The sequence below is a fragment of the Equus quagga genome, chromosome 2, assembly GCF_021613505.1.
Source record: "Equus quagga isolate Etosha38 chromosome 2, UCLA_HA_Equagga_1.0, whole genome shotgun sequence".
Lineage (NCBI taxonomy): Eukaryota > Metazoa > Chordata > Mammalia > Perissodactyla > Equidae > Equus > Equus quagga.
Window position 1 is genome coordinate 92458455 of NC_060268.1, and position 13720 is coordinate 92472174.

The following is a 13720-nucleotide window of genomic DNA, read 5'->3' on the forward strand; positions in this document are numbered from 1 at the left end:
GGACAGGTCTGTGACATCAGCAGGGAGGTGAGAGTTGGGGTAGAGGGGTATGTCTGTGACATCAGCACAGAGGTGAGAGTCGAAGCCACGGGAAGAGGGTTTCTCCAGGGGAGCGCCTGTCAGGTAAGAAAGCCAAGGCTGAGGCCTGAGCCCCGGACCACTGGGATGGAAGGGGGAAGAAGTGGGCAGAGAGAGGGGCAGCTGTGAGTGGCCAGAGCCAATGGGGACAGCAGGGCGGCTGCCAGGTCAAGAGGAGGCCTGAACCAGAGCCTCTGTGTTTGGCAAAGGCTCACCTGTGACCTTCGAGAGGACAATTTAGGTTCAGTGGAGGCAACAGAGAGCAGGGGTTGAGGAGGCGATGGAGGCCGTAGGACTTGAGCTCCTGTTCAGGGAGTGGAGGGAAGGCGAGAGACCGGGCATCGGCAGGAGCTGCAGCCTGGCCGTGGTGCCTGCGAGGGAAGGGGTGTGAGTGGAACAGGCTTGACCGAAGGGGGATGGGGGGCAGGCCTAGAGGAGACAGGGGCTGGCTCTGGGGCCCATTTCTTTCCTGCATGGGGAGGGCCTCAGGCTGCAGGCCTGGAAGATGCTTCACCCCTCCTCAGAGCGTAGGAGAAAGGGGTAGGTTTGCAGCTCTAGGTTCCCGGGACCATGAGGACCTCAGTCTAGCCCAGAATTGCCCAGGGGCCCCAGGAATGGCCAGAACACTTGGGGAAACAGGGAACTCTGGGAAGGAGGCCTGGGCTGTGCGGCCTGGGCGACGTGGATCGAGGGCTGCAGGCTGGGGTGTGCCGGCTCAAGCCACTGGGCCTGGAGATCTGGGCCCTTGGGGCCTCCGCAAGCAAGCCCTCTGTCTCCTCCTCTGCCACACCCAGCACGGCGGACTCATAGTGGGCACCTCCTAAATGTTTGTCGGAGAGTGAATTGAGTTTGTCCTTAGCAGTGGAGTGGACACAGCACTGCACACGGCCAAGTGCTAAATCGGAGAGGCCCGTACCAAGGGGGGAGGGGCAGTGAGGGAAGGGGCGACATCCTCCCCAAGGAAGACAGGCAGGGCCCATGCAGGAAGGTGGAGGGACGAGACGGTGCCAGGCAGGGAGGGTGGCACGAGCAGGAAGGGGTGGTGACCAGGCCAGACAGCAGGCCCAGGTCGAGGAAGAGTGTCCGGGAGTGAATCTGAACCCCCCGGAGAGTGGTTTCTTCAGGAGGCACATGGTGAGCACCCACTGTGTGCAAGTTTGGTGGGTGACACACGCTTCAGGGGAGGAGGGCCTGGGGCTCCAAAGGGCTGGGGAGAAGGCTGTGTCCTCCCTCTGCGTCCAGGTCACTGAGACAAGGTGACGTGGGAAAAGGTGGCATGAGTGTGGCTGTCTGGGGACCACAGGGGTTTCCACTCCAGGAAAGGGATCACGATGCCCGGGGAGCGGGGCACCATCCCTGCAGAGTCTCTGAGACCGGAGATCCGAGACTGGAGCCAGGTGGGGAAGGCCACCACGGCCCTTCCTGGCCCCTTACCTGCTTCTCGAGACACCTGCTGGCAAACACCGAGCCTGCCAGAGAGCCTGCCAGGGCGGGCCGGCTGCCCATCAGGTTTTTCCAGTTCAGGCAAGAACATCTCCCCACACCCCATTGAGGCGCCCACACGCCCTGGCCTGGAGATGAAAGGGGACCCTGTCCTGTGAAGGCAGCTGGTGCCTGGCAGGGGCACGGGGCTCTGCATTTGGGAACAGCCTTTGGAGGCGGACATGGTTCCTGGTCCCCAGTTTCCAGGGTGACCGAGGACCGGGTGGTCAATCCCTCCTTCGAGAACTGGCATCAAGGAGCGTGGCTCCTCCAGGAACTGGCTTTGTGGCCCCAGGCAAGTTACCCAGTGCTAATAATAGGAGCCACCAGGCCTGGTGCGGGTTCTGCTGCCAGCACTTTGCATATTTCACTGGGAAGGCAGGTGCTCAGTACCACCCCTGTGTAGCCGGGAGAGAGTCACAGCCCTGGGAAGTCGCAGACCTGGGATCTGAACGCACGTCTTCAGGTCCCAGTGTGAGCTCCAAACCACTGCTTCTCAATCTTTTCTCTTAATTGTTATGATTTCTAATCCTCGCAGACTGGTGACTTATCAACCCTTCCTGGCTATCATGGCAATGTCAAATTGCTATGGAAGTTTCAAAATGCTACTGTCATTGCTTGGAAGCTGTCACCAGGAGCACAGCTCTGAAGGCGTTCTTAACCTTTCTGTGCCTCAGTTTCCTTATCCGTAGGACGAGGGTGATGGTCAGTATTAAATTAGATAATGCACTTCGAGTTGGCACAGGCTGGCACTGTAACTCTTAGGACCACCAGCCAGTCCGCTGACATCTGGATTTTGCCATCTGTCGAATGAGAACAAGAGTGTTGCCCACACAGATGCTGCCCGTATGGATACCTGCTCAGAACCCGGCAGGGAGGACCCCATGGCATCATGCCTGGGAAGCGCTTTGTAAACTGTAGAGGGCTGTGCCGGGGTGAGTGGATGTGCTCCTTCCCATGCCCAGCCTGTCTTTCTGAGTTCCAGGAGAACTTGTGTTTCATCCTGCGCTGTGGCACCCAGCAGGGACTCCGCCCTGAGTGCTCCTGGCCCAGGACACTGCCCAGCCAGTCCTTGCCTCTCAGCAAGGTGAGTGTGTTGTGTGTGAGTGTGCTTGATTTTCACACAGGAAGCCTCCTGGGCATTTAGTGTCAAGGAACAGGGGCCAGCACAGGGGGGTCTCATTCTCGGAGTCTCCCCTCCACCCTGTGACCCACTGGGGCTGCTTTTGCTCAGGGGTGAGATGAGAAGGTGCCCAGGGATCCCAGAAGAAGACTCCACACTCTGGTGAGGAGAGCTGGGTTTTATAGTTTGTTTAGGAGTTTGGTCTTTTGAGCTGCCTTAACGAGTTGTGAAATTTCGCCTAGTGTCTGTGACGAGGGCTTCTACAAGCCGCCGCAAAAGCCCTTCCCACCTCTCCAGGGCTCCACTCTGGCACTGGGGTCCGGAGCGCCTGTCCCTAGGCAACCCAGGGCTCTCGCGTGAGCCACAGACTTGAGCTGGAACCTCCCTTTGAGTCCGGGTTCTTCTCCAGCATCTCTTTCCTTGCATCTGATTTGGTTACTTTTTCTCCCCAAAAAGAGGAGCTGCTTTTCTCAAGTGGCCATGCTCCCGCCACCCCTTCGTGGAGTTTACTCCAGGTGTTTCCAGTGCTAAGAAGAACATGCCGGGTCTCTCAGGGCCCTGGGTGGGTCACACCGTGTGTGTACATAGAGTGCAGTGTAGAAGTAGGAAATTACCATTTACCAGACGCCAGCCCCCAGGCCTGGCGCTGTCACCCGCATAAGCTTATTTAACTTCTCTGTCATCCTGCAGGAAAGGCAGCTGTTATCCCATTGCACAGTTGAGGAAACTGAGGCTCTGAGAGATGAAGCAGCTTGTCCAGGGCCGTACGGGAAGTGGCCGAGCTGCCTCCAGAGCCTCCTGCTGCCCTTAGTCAAGGGCCTGCCCTGAGGGTCCCCAGACCCCACAGGCTGTCCCCACAGCAGGGTGAGTGGTGAGGACACCATCACCTCCACCACAGACACCTCTAGTGAAGGCCAGACCTTTGCTTGTTTCATAATAGTCACCTCCACTAAAATCATTTTGGCCTTTGGGTCACAACTCCACATGCGTTTCGGTTTTAGCGCCTGGGGACACGTGGCCCAGAGCCCACCGCTCTACAGATGAGGTCTTCTAAAGCCCCTAAGTGTCATCCTTTAGGATCCGGACTGAAAAGAAAATCAGTTCCCACTCTGTGCTGAGCTGGCCACTTGAGCACTTTCTCCTCTGCCATGCGTGGGCCGCCCCTCTATGGGGACCTGCCCTCCACTCTCCTTCCCAGGCCCCACTGCCCCTCCAGCCAGGCCTCCCCAGGGATTTTCTTGTCTCTACCCTCCATCCTCTTGCTCCCCTCTTCCAGCCTGCATCCCGAGGCCCACTTCAGCCCTCCCCATTAGCTCCTGGTAATAGACAGATGGACAGACCCACAGCGCAGCGCCCGGCTGGGGCACCCCATCCTGTGGCCCCAGCCTCCTCCTGCCTTCTCTGCCGGGTCTCTCCCCTGAATGTCTCAGATCACAAGTGCATTGTGGGCTCCCTCCTTCCTCATGGCATCTTCCCTCCCCAGCTAGACTTCGGGGGTCCTCAAGTGGGCATGTGCACGTGGGCTTCCCCCCATTTCATGGTCCTGCCCCTCAGCTCACCATGTGAAAGTATCGTCTGGTCGGGGACTGAGGGAAGCGTGCATTTGCACGTTGTTCCTGCTCGCCGCTGATGACAGCGTGTGTGGTCGGCCGTATGTGTGTGATGTCTGCGTGTGTACACTGTCAGCCTAAATGTTTCGCCAGCTATCCCTCCCCCAAGGAGATACATGGAGGCATTACGTGAATGAGAGAGGCATTCTGTGCTCATCTCCTGGCATAAATCTGTACTCAAGTTGGATGTGTGGGTGACTGCAAAATAAATGTTGATTACGGCATCGGCTTCAGGAGGCAGCCGCTGCCAGGGGCTCTGCCGGGGTGGAGGCCCTGGGATGAATCACGCAGCTGCTGTGGGAAAGAGGGAGAGGGCTCAGTGCCCAGGCCACGCTCCTCGCCCGTGCTCGTCCCTCGGCACCTTCCCTGCCATCTCTGTGCTCATCTTTCCTCTCTACCTTCCTTCTCCATCCTGTGTCTCCAGCCTGGGCAGGCTGTGTGCATCTCTCCCTGCATCTCTTCTCGCATCTCTAGGCCTCCCCAACCCCTCTGCCTGCCCTTTGTGCACCGAACACTCGGATCATGCTCCCAGGGCTAATGGGCTCAGTGAAGTCTCCTAACAACTCTGGGAAGTGGGCACCGTTACCCTGTGTCACCAGTGAGGGCACTGAGGCTCACACAGACTCACGTGTAACGGATGGGGCCAACTCCGCAGCCCATGCTCTGAGTCTCCGTTGCCTCCAAAGTGCCAGTTTACCTGGAAGAATGTTCCCGACCCCTTAGGTTTAAAAAAAAAAGCAAAGTTCCATTGTTCTTCTGTGGTACCCCACACATTTAGTGCGTCTTTCCTCTCTGATACTTTGCTCAGCTCTTCCGTGGTTTTTAGTCTTGTCTCACTAGCCAAATTGTGAGGTCGCTGAGGGTGGAATCTTCATGCCCCACCAGCCGCCGGCACAAGCCTGGCCCGTGGAGTAGATAATGAGAAATAACAATAATGGCCATAGCTCCTCGTGACTGAGTCCTCATGACGCACCAGCCTTGTCATCCAACACTTCATTCCCCTTAGCTCCCTTACCTGAAAAGCACAAACATTTAAGTTACACCTAATAATGGAACCCAAGCTCCACCTATTCTCTGGTGTGTCTGGTGACCTTGGGAGGGTCATTCAACTCCTCTGTGCCACTGTCCCTGCTTTACATACATGACCTCCTCAGGTACAAGTCTGGCCTGAAGGAGGGGCTCAATACATGGTGGATCCTTCTCATGTCACTATCCCCATCTTACAGACAAGGAAACCGAGGCCCAGAGAGGCCTCTGGGACTGAGGAAACTGCCCAAGGCCACACAGCTCGGCAGTGGCAGAGCAGGTGGTGCCGGCCGGCCTGCCAGCCTGAGGGCCGGGTCCTTCTCCCTCGGTTCCTCTACAGAGCGAGGGGCTCTTCCCCATTCCCCCATCTCTGCTGCTTCCCCTCTCCTCCTCCCCAGGCCTGCTCCTGGGGCTCCTGAGGTGCTAAGCCAGCCTTTTAGGGGAGAGGCAGAGCTGTCATGTCATTGGCACCTCTGAGGGCTCGGCAGGCCCAGAGCATCTTGGGGCCAGGCCTTGCCAGCTGCACCCAACGGGGCCAGGCGGGAACTCCTCCAGCGGGGCCTTTGGGTCCCGGGACTTAGGGGCGGCCGGTACCTCCCCCTGGCCTAGCAGCACGTCACAACTCCAGCAGATGCTCACACGGCCTGCAGGGCTCCCGAAGGTGAGGGCCCCCTTCATCTCCATGTGACTTTCGTTTCCTGGCGGACTTGCTCCCGTTTTCCACCAGCCCATCTCTTCTCTGTCACTGGGATGCTGGGCCCACAGCCATAATCGGCTTGCCTGGTTTTCTGTGGTAAATCTCTTTGTTTCTCCTGTCGCTTCTGATCACTCCAGATTAAACACAGAAACGTAGAAAGCAGGGATTGAGAAGGCTGGCCCAGGGGTCCGTGTGACCCTCCCCTCCCCTGAACACAGGAAGAAGGAAGTAAAAGGGGAGAAACCTGATTCTAACCAGCTCAGATCCTGCCTTTACCTCCTACGTGTGATGGCCTTGCCAAGCCTCAGTTTGCTCATCTGTAAAATGAAAATTAAAATGCCCATCTCCCTGGGTGGCCTGGATCGTGCGCCTGGTCCATGACAGAAGCTCAGTAAGTGATGGCTGAAAGGAAATTGAAAGCTGCTGACAACCGTCACTTCTGCCTTACACTGTGGAGACACAGATGCAGTTAGCAGAGCCCACAAGCTTTGGAGTGTGGGGAGCTGGGTACACTGAGCATCCACTGTGTGCCCGGGCCAGCGGCCAGGCACTGTGTCTTGTTCACGCATTCCCGCAAGGCAAGGTGGGGCCTGGAGGAGGAGCACAGAGCCGTGGGTGGGTGGGCTCTCCCTGAACTGCGGGGGATTCCTGCTGGGCCAGCACTGGGAAGGATGCTGGGCCTGGCTTAGCCCACCCTCTAGGTCCTGCCTTGCTCTGTCCTCAGGGGGCCTCCAGGGTCTCCCCCAGCCCGGCCTCAGGGAAGCAGGGCCAAGTCCCGAGGGTGAGCCCTCACCCCCTGGACACCTGCCACCTGTGTGTTCTCTCCCTCCCTTCCATAGCTGTGGTCAATAGAGAGCCCGCATGGTGGCAGGCAGGGGGTCCATTCTGGGATTTGTCTGAGTCTGACCCTTGGAGATGACCTGAGAGAAAGAAGGCTGGGACTGATGAAATGGGTTTCTTTTTCCCTCCTTTCTTTCTTTCTTTTTTTTAAGCAAGAGATAAATAAATGTCGCCCTGAGATGACAAGAGAACCCTGAAGGAGATAAAAGGAGAGTAAAAGGGAGCGAGAGACCAGAAGCAGAGGACAGAGGGGGATCTGGACCATACACTGCGATGAGGGGAGAGATGAAAGAGGAAAGAGAGATGGGAACGCAGGACCGAGCGGCAGAGAGGAGGATGGGGTTGCCACGGAAACGGAAGGAGGGGAGGAATGGAGGGAGAGGAAGACGGGATGGAGAAGCAGAGGGCTCGGTGCGGGAGGGGCCTGAGACGAGGCTCCGTGAGGAGGAAGGGAAGCCAGAGGGGCTCCCAGAATCAGGCCCCCCTGTGGGGAAACTGAGGTCAGCAGGGGAAGATGACAGGAACCCAGAAAGCTCATCCCCACCCAGAGCTGGCAGCGTGCAGACAGCTGGGCCTGGGCCCTGGGCTGACCCAGCTGGGGTCTGCTCCACCCAGCCTCACCTTCCACAGCTGTGGGATGGAAATGGCGCTCCCTCCCCAGAGGGCTGCGTGGAAACCTGGAAACGTGTGTGCTCATCACAGGGCCTGACCGAGGTCAAGCCCAGTCCATGCTCCTGGTGTTTCTTCATCTGTGGTTCTTGTCTTTGTCCCGTGAACTTGTGAGCCCGAGTTTTGTTTGTTTTCCCCTGTTACATTCAGCTGGTCATCTTTGGGTCCAGCAGAATGTACTTGTTTGGGGTACAAACGTGCTTTTTGCTTCTGGAATTGCAGGAAACAGAGCCTTCCAGAAACATGAGGCCTGCTGTCCCTTCCCCTGGGAACAGGCACTGGTCCTGAAGCTCAGAGACAGGAAGTCCAGGCTGGGGGCGGGGGTTCCCACCTGGGGCTCAGTGAGGGGCCTCTTTTTTTTCTTTGCACTCAAATATGGGTCTTCTCAAAAAGGGCGACGATTCCTTCTCTGTGTGCACTCTGCTAGGAACACAGCGGCAAGCATACTGACAGGTTCTCCGCCCTGGCCTTGTGGAGTCTCTGATCTAACTGTGATGCCAGAGATTGAGCGAGCAATTATACACTTGAATCTATCATTAAACATGTGACAAGGTCCGAGAAGGAAAAGTATTGAACTTATCACTGCTTAGAGCTTGAGGGACCAGACGTGGTTGGGGAGAAGGGAGTCAGGGAAGCCTGCCTGAGGCAGTGATGCCCGAGTTGAAAGCTGAAGGATGAGGGACGAGGAAGAGTATTCCAGGCACGGGGAACAGCATGTGAAAAGGGTGTGCGTACAGGAAAGTCTGTTAAAGAAAATGACAAAAGCCTGCGTGGATGGAGGGGGATGAGTAAGGGGCCATTGGTGTGCTGTGAAGATGCCACGTAGGCAGAGACCAATTGAGCAAGCTCTTATAGGTCCTTGGTGAGGTGTCTGGACTGGCTGCAGACTGGCAGCCTGGTGGGGATCCTGGGTGGGGTGGCCGCCTTGTTTGACATGGATGGAAGGAAACACACCGGGAATCAAGGGCTCTCGGGTTAGTCCCCGTCGTGGGGTGTGAGCCTTGTGGCCTCAGTTTCCACATCTGTAAAATGACATTTGGGGACAGGAGGGTCCCCAAAGTTCCTTGAAGCCCTGCTGATGAGGATTCCAAGACCCACCTTGAGGGTACAAGCCAAAGTGGCCAGGGCGAGGGGCCTTAGGGAGGCCACTGTCCTGCTGTGGGAGAGCCCCGCTTCCCTCCTTTGTGATAAAGAAACAGACATGTCTGCCCCGGGGGGCATGTGAGGCGTCAGCCGGAGAATGCCAGGCCCACAGCTCCTGGGGACCAGGTCAGAGGGCCCGCATGGCTCCGTCCCGCCCCGGGGGCAGCTGCCTGGGTGCTGTGTGTGGCTCTGCGGGTGGCTGGCATTTGCCTGGGGAATGTGCGCAGCGGATGCCTGGTGAGTTTGGGCAGGCTCGTTTTTGCAAGGATCAGGGACCCACCCAACTTCCTCAGGACGCGGGGACAGCGAGGGCCCCTGAAGGGTCCAGGGCTGCTGGGACCCCTGAGGGTGCCTCAATCCTCCCCTGGGGGCGCCCCCGCTCCCTCAGGGCCTCTGCCTCCGGGCTTGTGCCCGACCCCACCTCTGCGTGTTCCTTGGGCTCTGCTCCTATCGTCGAGGGTGTGACGTTCGATGCTTGGCTGTGTTTCCAGGAGGGGAAGCTGTTAGGCCTGAGACACTCAGGGGTGTGGGGAGGCGCCGGCCTTAGGTCTGGGCTCAGCTCCTGTATGAACCGCCTTGGGGAGGACACGGGGGGCTGCATTGGGCAGCCCTGGGCTGGGGGTCCGGCAGCTGCCTTAGGGGAGGGGGAGGAAGGAGCCCACCTGGGGACGGTTTTCACAGTGTGGGGGGGCACGCTTAATTCACCCTCAAGGCCAGGTCACTATGAGAGTGCTCATCAGCTCTTACTAATTAATTCGGAAACTCAGAACCCTTTGGGGAGCTTTGGGGAATGGGATGCTAGGCCCCACACCCAGAGATTCTGGTTTGACTGGCCCGGGACGAGGCTCGGGCACTGGTCCTCTAATCAGACAGTGCCATTCGGACCCTGTGGAGCCAGGGCCAGTGGCCACTCTAGGGTAGCCAAGCCCTCCCAGGATGGGTCTAGGAGCCCCCAGGCTGGGGAGATCAGCGGGGGAAGGGCTCTCCCAAGAGGCCTTGCTGTGGGAGGGACTGTCCTGCCTGCAAGGGTGTCAGGTGTGAAGAGCTCAGAGCTCCTGGGCCCAGCCCCTGGGGACTCTGCCAGAGCAAGGCCCTTCTCTGTGCAGCCTGGAGGCCACCCCTGGCAGGGAGGCAGCACTGTCCTGGAGGGGAGGCAGGTCAAGGGGCAGAGAAGAGCAAACCTTGTGTAGACCTCTCAGGCAAGGCTTTCCCCGTGGGTCTCATTTGTCCCTTCATTCTGGGTCCATTGGCTTTTTCTCTTCCCCTGTCCCTACTCTGGTATCTTTCTCTCCTCTGCTGGACCCACTCTGTCCCCCTACAGACCCTGTCCTCTGGAGGGGACCGTCTGGTGGGGGAGATGACCCACAGTCAGATACAGTCATGAATTAACGTGACTGTGTCAGGTTCTCCAGAGAAACAGAACCCGGAGGACGCATATGCAGAGAAAGAGATTTATTTTAAGGGATTGGCTCACACAGTTGTGGGTACTGGCAAGTCCGAAGTCTGCAGGGCAGGCTGGCACCTCAGGCAGGATTGCTGTGAGACGGTCTTGAGGCAGAATTCTCTCTTCTCTGGGAAACCTCAGTTTTCCTCTCAAGGTTTCAGCTGATTGGATGAGCCTGTCCACAAGAAGGAGGGTAACTCGCTCCACTTAAAGTCAGCTGATTATAGATGTTAATCACGTCAACAAAATGGCTCACAGCAACGTCTAGATCAGTGTTTGACTCAATAACGGCACCACAGCCTAGCCCAGTCTGCACATACAATTAACCCCATGTTCTCAGGCTGTGAAAGAGGCCCTCACCCCGCCCCCGAGGCTGAGGAAGGTTTCCCAGGAGGCACTGCCTGCACTGAGTCCTAAAGGATGAAGGGATGTTCACCCAGTGCAGGGAAGGGCAAGTCCTAGAAGAGGAGCCTGTGCAAAGACCCCGTGGTAGGAGATAGCTGTGTGTGTGTGTTTGTGTGTGTGGTGCAAAGCGACAGGAAGCCTTGATGGAGGGTCAGGCAGAGCCTGTCTGGGGCAGCCTTGGGCAGCCAGCTAAGGCATGGGAACTCCACCGTCTAGGCCGTGTGGCTGAGTGTGGGCTTCTGAGCCAGCAACCTGCATTCTAGTCCTTACTTTGCCAATGTCTCTGTGTGTGACCTTGGACCAGTCCCTTCCCTCCCTGGGCCTCAGTTTCCTTATCTATAAAAAGAAGTGGCTATGCATGGTGAGCATCAGGCCCTCGTGTGGTTTGTGGGTTAGTAGCTGTGTGTCAGTGGCCCAGCCACTCTGGCTCTTGGTGGCGGGGCTCAGCAAATCTGTCCACAGAGAAAAGGGGAAGCTGAGGCAGAGAGAGAATCCTCTAAGGAAGAGACTCACACCGTCCCCCCGGCCGCCCTGCCCGCACCCCTGACGCCCCATCGCGCTGGCCTCGCGCTGCCGAGTCGAGTGAGGCCCTGTGGGCCGGGAGAAGTGAGACTGTGGCAAAGAGCCCTGAGGTTTGCACAGGCTCCAGCTTTTGCTTTCGCTTCCTCTTCCTTCCCGGGGGTTTCCCTTTAAGGCTGCCTCGAGGAGGGCACAGAGGAAACAAAGAGGGTGGTTCTGCCGCACGTTGAAGTCCCAGGAGTGTTTCACAGCCCTGTGCACCCCTAGGACTTCCTTTCCCCTCCCTGGGCCCAGCTACCTGTCCCGCCCCACTCCAGGCTCAGCTTCTCCCCAACCCAAGGCCTGGGGCTCCCAGGGACACAAGGCTCACACACACATGCATGCACACACACACACACCCCGCAACAGTACAGCTGCTGATGGGCAGAAAGATTCAGTTGCAGGACTGGAGACCACAGCCTCTGAGCCGCCTGGTGATTCAAGGCCAGCATGAAGGGCCCAGGGGCAACCTGTCCTCCCAGCCTATGCCCGGGGCCCCGAGGAGTCAGTGCTGGGGAGCAGGCTCTCAAAAATCGCCATTAAAGCAAGTCGACCACAGGATGTTTGGTGACATCCCAAGGCTGGGCTGGCAGAAGCCACAGCGCATTGCCATGTCTTCAGTTGGTTTTTGAGATGTCCCTGGGGGTGGGAGTGAGTCAAAGAATAGCCAGGTGGTCACCAAGTCCTGTTGGTTCTTTCTTCAAAATGACTCCTGTCCCACCAGCCTCAAGGCAGCCCAGGCCTCGAGTGCCACCCACCAGAGCTCTGTCCCACCGTCTGTGTTCCAGGGACACTGGCCGCCTGTAGCTCCCCGACCCTCCCCTGAGAGCAGGGGTGTGAAAAGGGGGTCTTAGGGAGGGACCCTGGATGACAGGCAGGTAGGCCAAGGGCCTTGAGGTTAACCTAGAGGTTAACCCACCCTTGAGGTTCCAAGAAGCCTCTTGTGCCCATTTTACAGATGAAGAAACTGAGATCCTGAGGGGTCAGGTAGCTTGCCCATAACAAGTCACTCGTTAATTCATTTGACAAGCTTGTGTCACTGTTCACAGGAACCCCAGTGGAGCAGTAGATGAAGTAACAGGGGAGGCCTCTGGGGGGCCCAGGTCCCTGCGCGGGTGGCACAGGCCTCCTTCTGGACCTCAGAGGATGAGACTTGGGTCCCTCCCCATGGGGGCTGGCCTAGCCCTCAGGCCCTAGAGCGGGTGATGCTGAGCCCTGGGAAATAGGCCAGCCCTGGGCTTCTGGTGTCACCGCACAGTCCCTCCTCTCTCTCTGCTCTCCTCCTTCCCCTCCCCCTCCTCTGCTTTTGTTTCTTGGCCTCCTCCGCCTCTCTCTCTCCCTCCCTTCTTCCCTCCCCTGTCTCATGGACTCCCCCTCCCCCTTCCCTGTCTCTTCATTTTCCTCCTCCCTCCCTTCCTCTCCCTCCCTCCCTCGCTCCCTGTCTCTCTCTCTCTCTCTCTCTCTCTCTCTCTCTCTCTCTCTCTGCTGTGGCCTCCCTTCCCCCCTCCACTCCCAGCACAAGTCTTTAAACTACAATTTAAACTACAATCAGGCAGCTACTCTATTTCCCTGCCTTTGCCATTTCCTTTCTCTCCCCCTTGGGGACCGAGGGGGCCTGGCAGGAGGCCCATGCGTCCCTGCTGGTGGACGCCCCTCCCGAGCCCTGGAGAGCCCTGGAGAGCCCCGGGCAGTCTGAGCTCCCCTTCCTCTTGGACATTGTGGAGAGCTTTTGTTCTGAGACCCAAGCTCCAGGAGTAGGGAGAGGCCTTACCCTGGGGAGGGAGGGGCCTCAAGGGCCCCCCCCCCAGCAGATGACAAAAAGGGGCCTTGTTGGGGGGCACCCCAGCACACAGGTGGTGCGCACCTGGCAGGCTCTCCTCCTGCCCTGGGCAGCTCCATGCCGGGGCATAAAACAGGAGGGTTGGAGCTTGTGAGAAGGATCCAGAGGGGGCAGTAGAGCAAAACGATGGCCCAGAGGAGGAATAGTGATGCCGGGGTTGCAGAGCCCGGCTCGCCACTGCTCATTTCTCTGTGTGATAGACAGAGCACGCATGCGAAATGCAGGTAAATTAGATTCCCTCCCTCGTCTTTCTCTTGGCCTCTGTCTCCACAAACAGAGCCCCTCCCTCCTACACACACACACGCACATGCACACGCACGCAGGGCCTGCCTGGCCACCCTGCCCCAGAAACTGGGCAGCATGGACATGAGGCCCAGCCCACCCCATAAGCCCCATTAAAGGTGTGCTTACAGGGCACTGTGTGTCCCGGTCGGGCAGGTGGCATCCACTGTAACAGGGAGCAGGGGCCTGCCTGGCCAGCTGGCAGATCTGGATGAAGCCTTCAGGAAGAAGTGCTGTCTGAGTGGAGACCCAGGGGGCCCTCTGGCTGCCCTCTGGGGGTTCCAGTTCCCCAGTCTGGGTGGGCCCCTGGACCAGCCAGACAGGAACAGGCCTGAGGCCTCACATCGCAGTCTGCCCAGGGCCTGCCCACGCGCTCCCACTGGCTCCTCGTAATCTGGGGTGGGCAGGGGCACCTGTGAGCCAGGAGGCCAGGCCCAGAGCCAGGACGTGACCTCACAGGTAGCATAGCTGAAGGAGCAGAGCAGGGCGACAGGGCCAGACAGGTCCAGGGGCAGGCCCAGCT

General features: G+C 58.3%; 1 protein-coding gene across 6 annotated transcripts in view; it reads left to right on the forward strand.

The window, feature by feature from the left end:
• Positions 1–13720, forward strand: part of ZNF710 (zinc finger protein 710) — a 60712-nt gene that overhangs the window by 33215 nt on the left and 13777 nt on the right. For 2 of the 6 annotated variants that reach the window (XM_046654564.1, XM_046654566.1), the window contains exon 1: positions 1248–2647. The exons of the other annotated variants lie outside the window; for them this stretch is intronic. The gene's annotated coding sequence lies outside the window, so the exon portion shown is untranslated. Of the gene's footprint in view, positions 1–1247; positions 2648–13720 lie in introns of those variants that run through there. 6 annotated transcript variants of the gene reach the window in all.